Source organism: Vipera ursinii (assembly GCF_947247035.1).
Source record: "Vipera ursinii genome assembly, chromosome: 1".
Lineage (NCBI taxonomy): Eukaryota > Metazoa > Chordata > Lepidosauria > Squamata > Viperidae > Vipera > Vipera ursinii.
In genome coordinates, this window is record NC_139512.1 from 299,935,590 (window position 1) to 299,953,985 (window position 18,396).

Sequence of the window (18,396 nt, forward strand, 5' to 3'; positions counted from 1 at the left end):
TACACGGCTACAGGAAAAATCCCAGAAGAGATATGCTGGGGGAGGTGATTGATCATGAAACTGGACAGGTTGCACTAAGACCGGGTGGCAGCAGAAGCCTCTCGCCCAAAACCCCTGAGGGGGCTGCAAGTGGGCGACGGGGTGTGGGCCAGGAACTATGGGCAAGGGAATTTGTGGGTGCCAGGGAAAATCACTAAAACATCAGGCCCTCTCTCCTACGAAGTGGGCCTAGAGGGCAGGCAAGTTGTCCAGCACCACATCGATCAGCTTAGGAAGCGTTTCCCAGAATGGCCACAAAGCGAGGACTTCATCATAGGTCCTCACCAAGGGCTGCAAACTGGCAGCCAGGACGATCCAGACATAGACTCTGAAGGCTTTAAGAGCCAAAGCAACGGAGAGTTGGCTGTAGAGGAGGGGAGCCCGGAAGTGCAACATGGGTCCCCTGACAGAGAAAGCCAACCTGAGTTATACAGCCACTGTGCTAACTCTGCTGAACAAACTGACTCTGGGGTGTGCCAACCTGGAAAGGCCAGCCAGAGAGCACCGAGCCATCCTGAATCGCTTGAACTAAGAGACACTGGTCTACCAGTCCGGCAGGCAAGCTGGTAGACCAGGAAGTGCCTGGGTCCCCCAGGCATTCCACAAGGGCTCGCAAACCTCCTGCTTATCTGCAACGTTATGTCCTGAAATAATAAAGCTATAATGTTGTATGTATCTTTTTGTAATGCCTGTTGACCTACAAGATTGTCCTGAACAATCAAGCTATGATGTTGTAAGTGCCTTATTGAGCTACTAAGTGGAAACCTGTTAAACCTTGTAATTTGTATTGCTGTAATTACTTTCTGTTGTTGCTATAATATTGTTCATTCTAGGGGAGAGGGGTGTAATGTATTGGGTTTGCTTTGTTAAGGGAACACCATGTGGTAATTGGTGGAAGGCTGTTTGAGCAGGGAAGCTAGCTAATGGCTCCCAGCTCCTCAGACAACCCATCTCCAGCACTGCTATTGGTTGCCCCTAGGGCAGCAATAGGTTGCTTCAAACCTATTGGTCGCCGCCTAGGGGCCAGGGTATAAATTGCTGCATCTGCAGCCCTGTTCTCCAGTTCAGATCCTGCAAGCAATAAACCATGTTCTTTGCTGAACTCACTTTCCTTGTCTTCATTCCTGCACAACAAACCCAGTACACAACATCCACCTCTTCCTCCTAGGACTGAGAGAAAGATTTGAGGACCCATCCATTGCCCTCAAAGCAGAAGAACAAATCCGTAAGATAAAACAGGCCAGCAGGCCTGCTCTGGAGCATGTAAGAGAGTTTTGCAAGATAGCTGGTCTCATAGAGAGGTGGCCTGAACAGTGCCTAGTCCACCACTTCAAAGAAGGGTTAGACAATCACCTCTCTCAGGCCTCCATCTATTGAGCAGTACCTGATCAGCTGCAAGAATGGTACCAGATGGTGGTAAAAGTAGACGTTCAGCTCGCCTGCTATAAGAAACCTGTCACCTGGCCAGGGAAAACAGAGTGGAGACATACAAAGGAATATTTCTAGTCTTACTCCTGATGACCCTGGTAATAAATCAATAAAAAATGTAGAAAGCCATCCTTGATTGAGGGTTCAAGCTTTCTCTAGCATCCTGATCCAGATCTTCACCTTGCAGGGGCTTCTTAGAAAAGAAAATTAACTGCCTTTCAAACAGTGATTTGAAGTGCTTTTATAGAGGAAATAAATGAAAGCCAAGTTGCATTTTGATTTTCAGGGCATGATTCATCATTTTATCCGAGTTGCTTATATATAATCAGTCTCCAAAATTTTGTTCCCATGCGGCCAGAATCCTGACACATATAAAAAAGGGATGGATCCTCCTTTCTGAGAGGGATCTCAGAGTCTTAGTGGACAATCACTTAAATATGAGCCAGCAGTGTGCTGCACTTTCCAAGAAAGCCAGCACAGTGCTAAGCTGCATTAACAGAGGGATAAAATCAAGATCACGTGTAATGTTAATACCACTCTATGATGCCTTGGTAAGATCACACTTGGAATACTGCATCCAGTTTTGGATGTAAAAAAGATGTTGAGACTCTAGAAAGAGTACAGAGAAGAGCAACAAAGATGATTAGGAGACTGGAGGCTCAAACATATAAGGAACAGTTGCTGGAATTGGATATGTTTGTTTAATGAAAAGAAAGACTAGGTGTGGCATGATAGCACTGTTCCAATATCTAAGGGGTTGCTATAAAGAAGGAGTCAAGCTATTCTCCAAAGCACCTGAAGGCAGGACAAGAAGCAATGGATGAGAGAAGCATCCTGGAACTAAGGAGAAATTTTCTGACAACTGTCCCAGAGGTGCACCTGAAAATTGGGAAGGATGAGTTGGGTGTGTTACAAAAGAGCTATGTGAAAGGCTTATGCATTCACAAAATGGTGTCATGATCAGCATGACCAATCACAAAAAGTTATCAAAAGTTAACTAAGCACCTGGGATGCTTTGTACTATTTTTGGAGGACTTTTGGAAGCAATTGACATTGGAACAAGTAACTATGACATTATTAGTTGATTCTTTGGTTAGTAGAATATCAACTTTCTATGTATATATGTATTGACATTAAAACATTATTAAAAAATCAAGTAGGCCTGAGACATCGGTGGGCACAAAGAGAGATTTCTGGGTTCATAGTGATGTAAGGGGTTCTGTCTCGTCTGCCAGTGGTAAATTTCAACATCTGCCAACTTTTTTCTACTTTATTATCTTGCCCTGTTTTTTTCAAACAGTTTCCATAACTGTTTGCCAGGAGAAAAATTACCAGGTGGCCTAGCCAAACAAAGACTGCTATAAAACTCAAAAAAAATGTGCACTGCTTTGCATGGTCTACTAAAAGTATATCCCAAAATGATTTTTATGGCCAACACAACTATATTTGCTTTTTTGAATAACTTTATGGAGTAATATAGACAGGTAATTCTGTTTATGGCAATTTATGGTATACATAAAGTTCTCAAGCTCAGGGTGTACAATAAGACAAAGACATTTGGCATGAATATACATGAATATACAGCAATATACTATATATGTACAAAGGGAGAACACTGGCCATTGGCAGGCATTTAGGGATTTTATCTCAACTGAAGAATTGAGTCTCAATGTTGATATACATTCTTTTCTCCCAGGAAAAAGAATGAAATAGTAAATGGAAGCAACTGAAATTCACACAAGGCCAGTGCAATCCAAGGACTTGATTGGAGCTTATAATCTAATAATGGAAAGAAGAACCAGCATCTCCATCTTTACTACTGTTCTCAGGTACTCTGACTTTTACCAATTTTTCCAGTGTATGGGCATAAAATGTACCAACCTATTTTGTATAGGATGCACTATCCATACGCCTTAAGTCAGTAGATTCAGAAAAACCCCAAGATTTCAGAATCACAATAGATTAGGGGGGTTGGGAGGGGATAACTCCAAAAGGATGATGAGGAGACTGAGAATTCCCAGTGGCCATGGAAATATTGAGTGACAGTTGGAGGAAGAGGGCAAAAGAGGAAACAGAAGAGTCTTGGAGAAGGACATTAAAAAAACATTTGCCACAGTAAACTATTTTTTTAACTGGTCCTACTATCCATTAGCTAAAGTCCAGGTTGATTTCTTGATGTGCTCATGGGCCAACATTTTGTGATGGATTTAGGAATTTCTAGAAATCTTTATCTTGGTGGATCTCTTTTTATACGTTAAATATAAGTGTGAGGTGATAGCAGTATTCCAGTATTTGAGGGTCTGCCACAAAGAGGAGGAGGTCAACGTATTTTCCAAAGCACCAGAAGGCAGGACAAGAAACAATCGATGGAAACTAATCAAGGAGAGAAGCAGCCTGGAATTAAGGAGAAACTTCCTAACAGTGAGAACAATTAACTTGCCTTCAGAAGTTGTGGGTACTTCATCACTGGAGATTTTTAAGAAAGCACTGGATAGCAACTTGTCTTTCGGCTCTATTCTGAATTGAAATTCAAAAATTGAAATTTACACAGGTGATCACTTTTGACTTAACTGCTCAGTGCATCAAGGAGTCAGATAGCCTGAAGCCAACAGGTTTTGCTTTTAAAGCCTTGGGTTCCAGGTTGAATCATAATCTGCACCGCTTATTCCTCAAGTCGGCCTCTCTTTGAACATTTTGCTAGAGCTAGCTAGGAATAATAGGAGCTTTAATCCCATCAGGATCATGAAGATGACCAAACCATCCATCCAGAATGGCAATTTCAAACCCTCACCTTAATAAGAAAGACAGAAAACCATAAAGCTTTGCAATAGAAGTGAATTATTATTGTGGTTGGACACACAGTCAGGTGTTTAGTCTGAATTTGCCATTTTTATTTATTTTATTTTATTATTTATATGTCAAACTTCTTAACTGCTCATCTCCCTCATAGAGGGCCTCTTTGACCTACTTATTCAATCCTTCCCAAGAACCTGTAGACATTGCTGTTTGATGATGTTAAAGGTATCATCACAGCATGTAAGCTTTTTCCAGTAAGGCTGCTATTTGTAATTTATGTGCTATTTTATGGAGTAGTGAAGGCAAAAGTTGCTTGCCCAAGATAGTAGATGTTTTTGATACTGTATAGTAGAAAGGAAGCAGATTAACATGCTTATAAAAGAAGGGGAAGAGAGAGATAGGTATGAAGCAGTGAAATAACTACAGGTAGTCCTTGATTTACAACCACAATTGAAGCCTAAACTTGCATTGTTAAGCAAGACAATTGTTAAGTGAATCACTGCTGTTGTTAAGTTAGTAATATGATTGTTACATAAATCTGGCTTCTCCATTGACTGCTAGTCATAAGGCCCCAATGATCACATGACCCCTGGACACTACAACTTGTCATAAACACATGCCAGCTGCTAACATCTGAATTCTGATAATCTGTCCATGGGGATACTACAATGGTCATAAGTGTGAAAAATGGACATAAGTCACTTTTTTCAGTGCTGTTGTAGCTTTGAACAGTCACTAAATGAATGGCTATAACTTCAGAACTACTTGTATGTGGGAACAGGTTGGTGAAAAATGGACATTAAGCTATAGGCTACGTGAAAGAGACAGATTTTTAAGGAAGCAACCAGACAATACTGTATTCTACCTACAGTATGCTATGTGTCCATAGTAGATTGACTGCACTTTTATCTTATGGTTTGATCAACTGAGTATATTTTTTCTATGCATTTTTAATTTAGTCAGCCTTGACAGATGCCTTGCAAGTTCAGTCATTAGCCTAGAGACTTTGAGAGCCAGCTGGATTGGCAGCAATCTAATAAATCTGATATGGCCTCCCACTAGCCTTTATAAAATGCAATTAATGATAATAGGATGTTTATCCTTTTACTGGTTTTGGGAGTCTGGCACCCATGAAGAACGCAAAACTACAAAGGTTTGTGGAAATTTGTCTTAAATATGCATATATACCTGTACTAAATCTACAGCATGCTGTAAATCTATATCATCAAATATTTGCAAGAAAGGTGTGGTTTTTTTTCAAATTTTCAAAATAGCCCATATTGAATTAGCTATAACCAATGGCTTAATAAAACCTAGAAAGGACAATCAATGATTATTTTTGTCTTGAAAAAGTCCATTTAAAATGCTATTATATGTGGGAGCATTTTGTTTTAAAATTCCAGTACCTTCTAATATTCCTATGGAATACTTATACCCATAAGGTATGAATAGTACCTTCATACCACATAAGTAGCTGTGAATGAATGAATGAACCTTTATTGTCAAAGTACAACCATGTATACATTGAGATTGGCTGAGCCTCCCTTCGTGCCTCCCCCCCAACTCACAGTGACAACAAACCCACCATCTTGTTACACCATGTGAGCTAATTGGATAGAAGCTGTTGTTCAGCCTGTTGGTATGGCTGGCTATACTCCTGTATCTGGTAGGAGAGTAAAGAGGTACTGACCAGGGTGTGAGTTGTCCCTGAGAATTTTTCTCACTCTTCCAAGGCAGCGAGCCCTGGTGATGTCATCCAGTGGTGTCGGGGACAGCCCACAATGTTTTGTGCTGTGCTCACTACCCTCTGTAATACTTTCCTATCCATGGCTGTCAGGCCAGCATACCAAACCACAATACAGTGTGAGAGGATGCTCTCTATAGTAGACCAGTAAAAGGTAATTAGCCATTGTTCTACCCGGTTCTTCCGCAAGACCCTGAGGAAGTGTAGTCTCTGTTGGGCCTTTCTGGCCACCTGGGTTGTATTGACTTTCCAGGTAAGATCTTCACAGAGGTAGACTCCCAGGAATTTAAAAGAGGAGACTCTCCACACAGCGCCCCCCCCCAATGTAAAGTGGGGCAGGTTCCTCTCTTTTCCTCCTGAAGTCTAGCACCATCTCCTTTGTCTTGCTGATGTTCAGGTGCAAGTCGTTCTCTAAACACCATATGAATAATTTTTGTACCTCCCCCATGTACGCTGTTTCATCTCCACCTGTAATAAGACCCATTACGGTGGTATCATCTGCGAACTTAATTATCACAGTAGTTGGGTCAGACAATACACAATCGTATGTGTATGATGAGTACAGGTAAGGGCTAAGCACGCAGCCCTGTGGCGAGCCCATGCAAAGCTTCAGGGGGGTGGATAAAATAGACCCAACCCTCACTGTTTGTAACCGGTCCCTTAGAAAGTCTTTAATCGAATCACAGCTATAAATAAGTATGTTTAGTTCTTTCCTTAGGAAAGGAATTTCTGTCATTCATGTGAGGCAAATGAGAACATACAATATGCAGTGCATTATGGAGCTTGGGAAACTGCTTTTTTGTTTCAAATAATTGAGATTCACAAATGGTGCCAAGCTATTGTCTTTGGTTAGTATTAATTTGATATGGTGAAAAAACCTAGCTACAATTGCTTACTTCTAGTTCAGAAGAATGCCTTCAATTGACCATGTTAACCTGAGGATAAAGGCAGTTTAGTGCCCTCCAAATAATGTGTTTCTTTCCTGTTCTAGAATGGAGTTCCTTTTTTGCCACCCTTTGTAAGTTCTTAATAAATGTCTATCATAGTCCTTTCATTGAACCTGACCTTGTATGTAATGTTTTAGCTGTCACAAAAAAGCTTCTGCATGATTTCAAATATCTCTGCTCTGCACTGAACATCTATAGCAAAGGTCTAATTCAACAGGGAAGTGGAATAATGTAAGTGAATAAGTGGACATGACTGGAGCACAATACAGACAATAGTTTAAAATGAGAGAAAGAGATTGAGAAAGAGACAAATAGCTTTCTTTCTTTCTTTCTTTCTTTCTTTCTTTCTTTCTTTCTTTCTTTCTTTCTTTTTTTGGTTCACAGACTCACCTTCTGCTAGGAATTTGGAAGCCTCAATTTCCAATGATTCAGGAATGTTTTATCTATGTGAGAAGATTTTCAGATATCTAAGACAAAACAACTTACCTGCTTCCCTTGAAAGCAATAGTCTTTGCTGCAAGCTAGATCTTTTTTTTGGCACCACATTGTTGCTGTCATTGAAAGGAATGGGCAACAAGAAAAAAAAGTCAAATGCAAGGTTATTTATAAGCAACTTCCTCAATCTCTTGTTTTTCTTCCTGAGACCAAAATACCCTTTCTTGTTGCCATTATTTAAAAGTGAATAAGCAATTAACAAAAATAAAATGGTACTTCCTGAGTGTTTACCAAGATATTTCAAGGTTTAGAATAAATCTCCATACATTACAATCCCAATGAATTCAGCTCTTCAGGAATGTTCAGTGAATCTCCAGAGGAGCTAAATATATTCTACTCTTTATTTTGCCATATGTGTTACTCTCCATCTGAAACTGGAAATCAAGAATGCTAACCACTGGAATAAGGGTTATATTCAGAGTGGATATCTGCTAACACATGAAACCAGCTTCATATTCAGTACTATGGAATGCAAATCTTTTCTCTCATTTTCCCAGCATGCATTCAGTCTGGCAAGCCAGAGGAATAGGTCTACCCAAATAATACATTAGCAATTGGGACAAAAGAAATGTTCCTACAGTGTCAGCCATTTGTCCCTAAGCCAAAATAATATATACAATAGTAATTGAGAATTAACAAGTTACTGTGACTTGGGTTTTGAATGAGAAATGTTGATCAATTGCTTAGCAATACTTTCAGCACCTGCATGGTTTAATGTGGACATATCCAGAAGGTGAATCATATCTAGATATAATATGCTGCCAAAAAAGCCAACATAGTGTTAGGCTGCATTAGCAGAGAGATAGAATCAAGATCACATGAAGTGTTAATACCACTTTACAATGCCTTAGTAAGGCCAGAGTTGGAATACTGCATCCAGTTTTGGTTGCCAGGATGTAAAAAAGATGTTGAGATTCTAGAAAGAGTACAGAGAAGAGCAACAGAGATGATTAGGGGACTGGAGGCTAAAACATATAAGGAACGGTTGCTGGAATTGGATATGTCTAGTTTAATGAAGAGAAGAATGAGGGGGGGACATAATAGCAGTGTTCCAATATCTCAGGGGTTGCCACAAAGAAAAGGGAGTCAAGCTATTTTCCAAAGCACCTGAGGGCAGGATAAGAAGCAACAGATGGAAACTAATCAAAGAGAGAAGCAACCTAGAACTAAGGAGAAATTTCCTGACAGTTAGAACAATTAATCAGTGGAACAACCTGCCTCCAGAAGTTGTAAATGCAAGTTTTTTTTAAGAAAGACTGATCAGCCATTTGTCTGAAATGGCATAGGGCAGGGGTAGGCAACCTCGGCTCTTTTATGACTCATGGACTTCAACTCCCAAAATTCCTAAGTCAGCATAGCTGACTGAGGAATTCTGGGAGTTGAAGTCCATGAGTCATAAAAGAGCCGAGGTTGCCTACCCCTGGTATAGGGTTTCCTGCCTGAGCATTGGGTTGGACTAGATGACCTCCAAGATCCCTTCTAACTTATTATTATTATTATTATTATTATTATTATTATTATTATTATTATTATTATTATTATTATTATTTAGCTTCAAAGGTGGCAAATGCTAAGAACTTTCACACTTGTCAAAACTGCTATCTGCACTCAGTGAAAAGTCTTTTAAAAAAAGTTGTCTCCTGACAATTGGAACTGAAATTGGTCACTAAGTGATGGGGTTGTTAAGCAAACCATCATATGACTGGACCCAATTTTACAAACATTTTTAGTGCAGTCATCAAAGAAATCATGGCAGTCAGTAAATGAATCACATGGTCATTAACTGATTCACATGGTCATTAAGTGAATCTGGCTTCCACAGTTGACTTGCTAGTCAGAGGTCAGCTGAGAAGGTCACAAATTGTGATCACTTGACTGCAAGACACTGCAGCTGTCGCAAATGCAAGCCAGTTGCCAAGCAACCCAACTGCAATCACATAACTGGGGAGATGGTACAACAGTCATAACTTCAAGGACAACCGCTCAGCCACTTTTTCCAAGGCCATCATAAGTTTGAACTGTCATTAAATGAACAGTCGTACGTCAAGGATTATCCTGTAGTGGATAAGGGGTTTGCTTTTGTTGTATCTGCATGCATATATTTAGCTATTTCACTTTCTGGAAACACTTTGCATGCTAATTTAGCAAAATACTCATTTCCATCAAAAGACAAACCAGCTGCCATTGAAAAGAAAAATAAACTACCTGGAGTAAAGTAGATTGTATCTGACTGGGTCATAGGTATTGGTTCAAGAGCTCATTTAAACCGAGAAGGATTTTAAGGCCTGTTAACCTTGTCTTATGTCTGGCATTATCTATACAGATAGTCCTCGACTTACAACAGTTCATTTAGTGACCATTCAAAGTTACAATGGCACTGAAAAAAGTGACTTATGACCGTTTCTCCCTCTTACAACCATTGCAATATCACCACAGTCACAGGATCAAAATTTGGATGCTTAGCAACTGACTCATATCTATGATGGCTGCAGTGTCCTGGGGTCATCGGATCCCCTTTTGCAATCTTCGGACAAGCAAAGTCAACAAGGAAGCTAGATTTACTTAACACCATATTATTAGCTTAACACCTGCAGTGATTCATTTAACAACCATGGCAAGAAAGTTTGTAAAATGGAGCAAAACTCACCATTTAGTGTTGTCTCATTTAACAACAGAAATTTTGGGCTCAATTGTAGTCGTAAGTCAAGGACTACCTGTATGCCTCTTTATATACCCCCATGATTGCATGCTAGGGACTTTGAGAAATCCCTGGAATGCCACCATTTTGGAATGGACCCGTGAATTCCATGCCGTTTGCAAAAGTCAAAGAAGGATTGTAGTTTCAGGAGCTTTTGCTTAGCTTTTTGCTTAGGCATAATGGAAAATTAGGTTTTGGAAATAAGTGTTTTGGATAAGAAAAGAACTTGATTTCAGCTCAGAAGCAAATCAGAAATATACAGTTTTATCATATTTTCTTTTAATATATCAAAAATGACTGCATTTTCTTATTTTGTATTTAGTAGCCCTGTGTCTAATTGAGATGATTATGTATGAAAGGATGTCATTTTCAAACTTTTCCTAAAATATAAATCCAGGTGAAATTCTGATAGTAATTTATACCTTGTCAGGGCTATATCACTTACATTTCCGAATAACAATAAATTAGCTGGAAGTTTTTAGTTTGTTGGTTTTGATGTTTTGTTTCATATACTTGCAGAACAGGTGCATTCTAGAGCCTCACTGACTTGTACCAATTGCCCTGGATAATAGTGGAAATTCTGTATGTATATGCATATATAAGAATCCTGCTTGACTCACAATTTCTGATTCCACTGCAAACATTTGCATATGTAGCGGAGTTGGGGTGAGAATGGGGCCAGCTGAGAGCCTTTGCAGTAGCCCTGCTGATTAGGCAGAAGATAAGGAGCTCTGGCAGCTGCCAGGGGTTTGGCAGCAGGGTGTGGCTTGGAGGAGGGAAGAAAAAGGAGGAAACCAATAGAAGGGAAAAGGAGAGAAGGCTTGGTGGAGCTTGCCGTTCTGAGCGAGTTGATAGAAGAGAGTAAGAAGCTGGGGGTTTTGCATTAGCTTTTTTGATTCGTTACAGGCAAGCCTGACAAAAAGGGGAGGGATAGAAAGTGTGAGAGTGAGAGTAGTTGCTGGAGCCGTTTGCTGGAAGCAGGCCAGGGAGAGAGGTGGGGGGAAAGGTGAAGTTTTATTGTTTCTTTCTCCATTGTTGCGGGTAGGTCAGCTGAAGAGAGGGAGAGCGGGTAGTTTGGGGAGTTTAAATTCCTTTCCCACATTGGAATAAGTTAGGCAGAGGGAGAGTTAGGGAGGAGTTTGACATACACCTTTTAGTGGGAGGTAAGGGGTTTTCTTCTTTACAGTATAGGATCAGCTGGGGGAGATAAAAAGGGATTACATGGAGTGAGGTCAGAGAGGGGTGAGGAGAGTGGTCAAGGGAGGCCTCTGCTAGCACCAGAGATTGGTTGTTATTGTTCTGGACAAGTTGTTGTCATCAAAGATGGATTAACATTGTCCTGGGCAAGTTGTTGCCACCAGAGACTGGCTGCCATTGTTTTAGGCAAGTTGCTGTCATCAGAGACTAATCACCATCATTCTGTGCAAGTTGTTGCCACCAGAGACTGGCTACCATTGCTTTAGGCAAGTTGCTGTCACCAGTGACTGACTCTCATCATTCTAGGCAAGTTGCTGTTATCAGAGCCTGATTAACATCGTTCTGGGCAAGTTGTTGTCATTAGAGATTGACTACCATCTTCCTTGTAAGTTCTTATTGCCTGAGATCAACTACCATCATCCCAAATGAGTCACCGTCAAGAGAGAGCAACCATCACTGCCCCTTGTGCATGGCTGCCGATTGTGACTGAATACTACTGTGTTACGTGCCCTGTTAGGCAGAGGCACCAACGTGAGAGACCTCTTTGGGCTGGTGGCCACCTGGAGGAGGAGAGGTTGGGTGGGCCCAGACTTAAGCGGTCCCTATGGGGATGGCACTACACATGGCACTTTTTCTAGATTATTTATTTATCTTTCATGTTTCTAGACCAAAGGTCCCCAAATTTTGGGGCACCAGAGACCGGTTCCATGGATAGAGGTTTTTCCACTGACCAGAGAGTGTGTGGTTTTGTGTGCTGCCTGCATCTTACGAATGGGGCTTTGGTTGTTTGTGTGGACCAGTTGCTGGCATGCTGCAGCCCAGTACTGGTCCATGGACTGGGGGTTGGGGACCCCTGTTCTAGACCACCCAAATCCCTCAAAGACAGACTAGATACCCATTGGATGCAGTTTCTGGAGAAAAGGTAGCATTTGTAGTGAGGCTTCCTCTTAATTTACAGCAAACACATGGAGAATTTGTCTATGGAGATTCTCAGTCATCCAGGTCATGGTTGTCCCAAAGGGGTTTGCCTTCTCATCCAAGAAGCTTCTTCATTTCTGACTGATGGAGAATATGAATCTTTCCATTCTCCACTATTCAGTTAGAGCTGAAGAAGTTTCTTGGATGAGAAGTGAAACGTCTTCAAGCAAAAACAAAGTCCAGTTGCCTTTGGGACACAAGGAGAATTTATTTTATTTTTTTATTATTATTTAAAACATTTATATAGCTGCCCATCTTCTAACCAGCTCTGGGCAGCTCCCAATACAAAGTTAAAGCAATATATAAAATTGTATTAAAACTATAAAAGCAAAGTAATTAAAACATTAAAACCAACAAGGATCTGTCGCCAAGTCAAACCTCTAATGTGCAAGGTCTCTCTTGCTTGCTGTTAATTATTAAAGGTAAAACAGCATGCAATTAAAATTCTCAGGGAAAGTATCAGAACACTGACAAAGTATGTGTGCTGGAGGAAAAAACTAGTCTCTCAATTTTATTTATTCAAGTCTTTACATCAAATAATCAATGCATATTTATAGAATATGAGTTCTGAATATTGGAAGCAGATACAAAGCAATGGATTGAGGACATACTAAACCTTGGGAATAAAATTTAACAATGGTAGGGGGTAGGATATTCACTATAAAACATAGAAGTTTAGCTTGGTTAAGTTATTGAAAAAACTGTAGCCTCTATGTGTATGTTTTCCTTTAAAATGTTTGTTCATCTTGAATTAGACTCACATTGCTTTGTGAGGCTCTAGCAAACCCAGGAAATCCAATCTTAACAGGCCTAGATGATAAATATTTGAAGAGGCAGCCTGTTGAAAAGGAAGAACCACCTTTGCTGAGGTTAGCCTACAAAAACCTTTTAATGGGCCCAGAATCGTTTGTTCTGAGATCCTCAGATTCAGCTATAATGAACTGCCAGGCAGAAATCTGAAGTTTGTTTATTTTCATCTTATTCTCAAACTCACCACTCCTGCTGAAATGTTGTTGGGTTTTTTTTAAAAAAAAACTTCTACAAAAGAAAATGTGTGGCAAAACTCACTAAATAGCACAAGGGCCTTCAAATCCCTATTGCAGCACTCATACTGAACCAGTCAGTTGTCTGGAACAATCAGCTCAGCTCCACATGGTTACTGCACATAAGCTTTTCTTTTGTACTAACATAAATAGGATGCCAAGTTGGATGGCTGAGAAGCTTCACAAGATGCTAGGTATAGAAAGAAGTCAAAAGACTGTGGTACTGCTTGTAACTTGTGTTTTGCCTCATATTTAGCCCTAACTCACCCACTAAAAATAATTAAGAAGGTGGTGAGTGAAGGAAAGCAAGGTGCCTAAAACAAAAGCCACAAAATGGCACATTTGAAAGATGGAAACAGTTTCTCCCATGATTTATTTATTGCCAAGCTAGCCAGAGACAAAGATCACCTCTATTGGAGTTCAGCATTCAAGCTCTTGTTTGGAGGCCCTTGTGACATCTGACAGTAATTGCCTATTTTGGATGTGCATATTAGAATCTTCACTGAGTGGTGACTTGTTTCATGGAATAACTTAACAGAGATAACACCAGAGACTAGACAATGTTTCCCAATAAAACTTTCAATGTTTTCATTGAAAGCCGGAAACCCATGAAGTAACTGAGTATAAAGGAATATTTCCTTTTACTTTCTTTTATGGCTAAGTGGGTGGCTTACTGATAAGAGATGCCACAAAATGATACACATTTTCTCCGGACGTGCAGGGATGTGCTGTCAGTTTGTTAACAAGAGCTCCCTAATCACCAAGGATAAGAAGAGGTCAGGAAAAGCTTTTACTTGGTGGTTTGGAAAGACAGAAACATCCCCTTTCTCTTGCTTTCCCTTTTCTACCCTTTGTCTGGGATCAAGATAGTCGAGAGAGAACAGAATGATTACTGTTACCAGGTAACGATGTAAACCTGCCCCCTCTCGGGTGTTCCTTAAAGCACTCAGCCTATTATTTTATTTGTTTGTTTATTCAGTTTATTTGTTTATATTTCATACTTCTTAACTGTCCAACTCCCTCTCCATATCATCCATGGGATCGTGCTGTAGCCTTTGCAGTGCCTTCAGTCATTTCTGCATCGGCGATTTACAACCTCTTCAAGAGTTATTCAACCTTGGGGTGCCAAAATAGCATTAACACAGACAGGCTTCAGTGGTGATGCTATGAAGATGCTGTAAGTCACTGGTGCAGAAATTACCTCAGTGCCATCACTCCTGTGTATACAACCAGACTACTGGGAGACAAGCCTCGGTGCTTTTTTTCTTCATTGCTTCACCACCCTCTATGGTCACAGCATAGATTATAGAACTGAGACCTTGAGAAACCCCCACATTAACAAGGGGCTCTCTTCCAACAGATGCCTCCTTCCACCCTGGAGAACCATGGCTATCAGCTGTTATGCAGGAAGGGGAAGGAGAAAAGTAGAGGATGGCCCACTGTTTGTTTAGCTAGGTATTTCCCTTTGTCTTCTCCACCTACCTGCCTTCTCTCCCACCACCGCCCAAGGGTACCTTTAATTGCCTGATGGGATGAATCTTTGGAAACTGATTTTAAACAAGGATCGTTGTACTTTTATTTCCAACTAGTGATATAGCTTGTAAACCACTTTAGGAAGATCATTATCCTACCTAAAAGATGGGCTATGAATAATTATAAGAGGCAAATCATAAGTAAAGTAATGAAAGCCTGCCCACGAGAAGAAGTCTTTGAGTTGAGTTAGAGAGACGTGTCTTTTACTGTGGCAAAGTACAGCACAGAACAGAATCAGAGGGATGAGTTCTGCCTTTGACTTCCTTGCCCCTTCCAAAGAGAAGAGAGGGAGTGAGCCCAAAACTCAGTTTAATACCCAATAAATTTCACTTATATTTAATTAAAATTAAATCTATCTGCAGGCATATGTTGAAATAATTTTCCCCTTCTGTCTCGTTTAAAATTAAAATAGGCAAAAATTTAAACTGGCAAAATGTTAAAAACGGGACAATGTGATACATGACCAGATTGAAAAGTTGGCAATAACTTTTGAAGGCCCCCAGGAGGCCACACCAAATGCTTTCATCTCCAGCACAGAGGAAGAGGACTTTCCTAAGTAAGTGCCAAGGCAAATGATTTAGCCACCAGAGTAAGTTACCTTTTTGAAAATGGATCTTTTTGAAAATTGGTTCCCCTCTCAAATGGGAAAAGAATAATCCCGGAGTGTTTAACCTTGTGACTCATACCTGCTTCTCACTGAAAATTGCCTCCTGGAGTTGTTCGTGAACACCAAGCATCAATTAACCCCTGCAGCTCCAGAGGTAACCAGGAACTCTAATTTGTTGTGGCAAAATGGCAGAGGGTTAAACAGGTCTTCAACATACTTCTCAAGGCTGAAATCTGACCGAAAGTATTTCACAAAACATCCCAAATAAAGCACGTTGTGACTGGCAACGCTAAAATGCTCTGTAAGGTGTTAAGTTGTTGCTGTTTTCCTGTTTGTAACTGCCACTTTATTATCACAGTTTTCCTTTTTTTTAAAAAAAAAGTCTGCCCTTAGCATTTCCTTGTGAGGCACTTGAAGAAATTGTGACATGAAAAAAGGAGGTAATGATAATTACCTCCACAGTTCAAACCTGTGTTGCAAATATTCTATTAATAATTTTATGAATCAGCTGGGGTGATGTTTCTCAATTAATGAATAGTATAGAACCTGTCCTATTTGTCCTATGGTGTTAGATAAAATTCCCATCAGATCCAGCCAATGTGATGAAGAAAGACATAAGTAAGGACAGACTCGGGAGCAATGTGTCTAAATCTTGGTGACTATAAGATGGGTGGACTTCAACTCCCAGAATTCCCTAGCCAGCTATTCTTCTGGATCCAATTGCACCAGTGGCAGATCTTGTTCCACGCCCTATTACATCTGGGGTGTAAAATGATGAGTATTATCTTAATAGTATACAAAAGAAATGCAATTGTTCAGTAGATGGAACATTCTTTAGCATTGCTCTTAACACAAAAGGTATCTATGACATCTTCAAGGTCTACATGACTCAGTAGTCACCAGCTACCCCACCATGCAGCATCACTCAGAGCTCAAATGCAGGCTTGCAAACCCCCAACCCAGCATCTTAACCATGTGAGTCACTGCACTCCTATCAGCTATCAACTGTCAATGAATGCAAGTCTCCTATTTATTGCTATAGTAATGGGATGGAATCAAGAACTTCAAAATTTATTTCTAGAGATACATCAAACTCTAATTTTTCAGGAGTCAGGGATAATGGAAAATGAATTGGTTTCAATCTCAGATTCTTGGAATCCATTACTGCTATCTATTTTTCATTTCCTATAATTTCAAAGGTGATGTAGTGAATCCTAGGAATTACATATCCTATAGTTTTCAGCAGTGCAGAGATGAAATTTCTATTGCTTCTTTATTCTTGCGTCCATTTCTTTTCTGCAAAATACTACATTACCATAGATTCATATGGTAAGTGCATTCTTAAATATCTACATTGCATCTTGTTTGTGAGTTTTAATTGTCACCCACCTGTGATAATACTTGCAGACGTTTTCTCCCATGATATTATTATATTCTCCATTTTCCAAATATTGAACCCAGATTTAAAATACTGCTAATTAGTGAAGGACAAAATGGTTTAGAAATTAGTTTTTAAATTCCTCATCTGTGCCATTTCTACCACTTTTTCTTGTTGCTTCAGTGTTAATTTTGAAAAATTAAACTTGAGAACAAATAACTTTTGACTGCCTCCCCAATAGTCCTATATGCTATATCAGGGGTCTTCAAACTTTGTGCTTTTATGACTTGTGAATTCTGAGAGTTGAAGTCCATAAGACATAAAAGGGCCAAGTTTGAAGACACCTGTACTATATTATTGTAGACCTCATAGAGGGGAATCTTCCATAGATGAGAAGATGCCACTATTAAAATAAAAAGTCTTGCTTTGCTAAAAACCTGAAATGCTTTTGCAGCACAAGCACTGGCTCTCACAACCAGGACAATATACAAACAGAACAAAGAATGCCAGTGTCAAAGAACCTGGAACACAAAGGACCCCACTAAAATCTCTGTCGTTTTCATATTTGGATTTATTTCCTAAAAAGAAGACATTTTGTCTAGTCATAATGAGGGTTTTGCTGATCTAGCAAAAATGGCTCTTATTCTAATTGGCACTGGGTTAAATTAACTAAAAGTTTGATCTAATGTAAGGTAGCTGAATATTTAAATAAGATAATTTTATTACTACAGTTAGAGTTTCTTCTGGGCCAAGAAAAGAGAGGTCTATAGATCAAAGAGCATGCATAAGTGGTTTTTTTTTTCAAATTAACCAAATATTTTCTTGAAAAAAGAAAGACTTCTCCAAACACTTCTTTTAGATAATTTCTTCTGTTTTTTGCTTCTTTCTGTTGAAAGCTTTCACTTCCAGCTGAATGAGAGAATGGCACTAATACAGTATTTTCTGCAACTAATCAATATCAACAGTAAGGCAATTACACCAATTATATCATTTATGGAAGTGTATTTCTACTGTAAATGTCACACTAAAAGAGAAGTAAAGCATGGGGTTCAACTGTTTCAAATAACACTGGAGTTATTGTGTTTTTAAAAAGAAGCTATCTGTGCAAAACTATGGTTAAAAAAACCAGCATGAAAGACATGCATGCAAACCAATTTCAAGGAATTGTAATTTTTTTTATTAAAAAAAACATATACTGGGAATATTTGCATTTAAACACTATAATAGAGGAGCTTACCTAGGTAGCAAAGCTTAGCTGATCTCCAAAGGATGAGCAAGGTCAAAACCAGATTAGCACTTGATTGGGAGACTACCAAGAAAACTCTTGATATGTAGACTAAGTATCGAGCTTTTCCAAATGGGCAAACTCAGGAAACATTTACCTGGATTTGTCAAATGATCTTCATTGCTCATAGGGGAATATGCAGAATCTTGAAAGCCTGCCCAAGTATTCTGCAAATCAATCGATTATGCAGCATAATTAAGTCAGAAATTCTCTTTTTCACATGTCTTC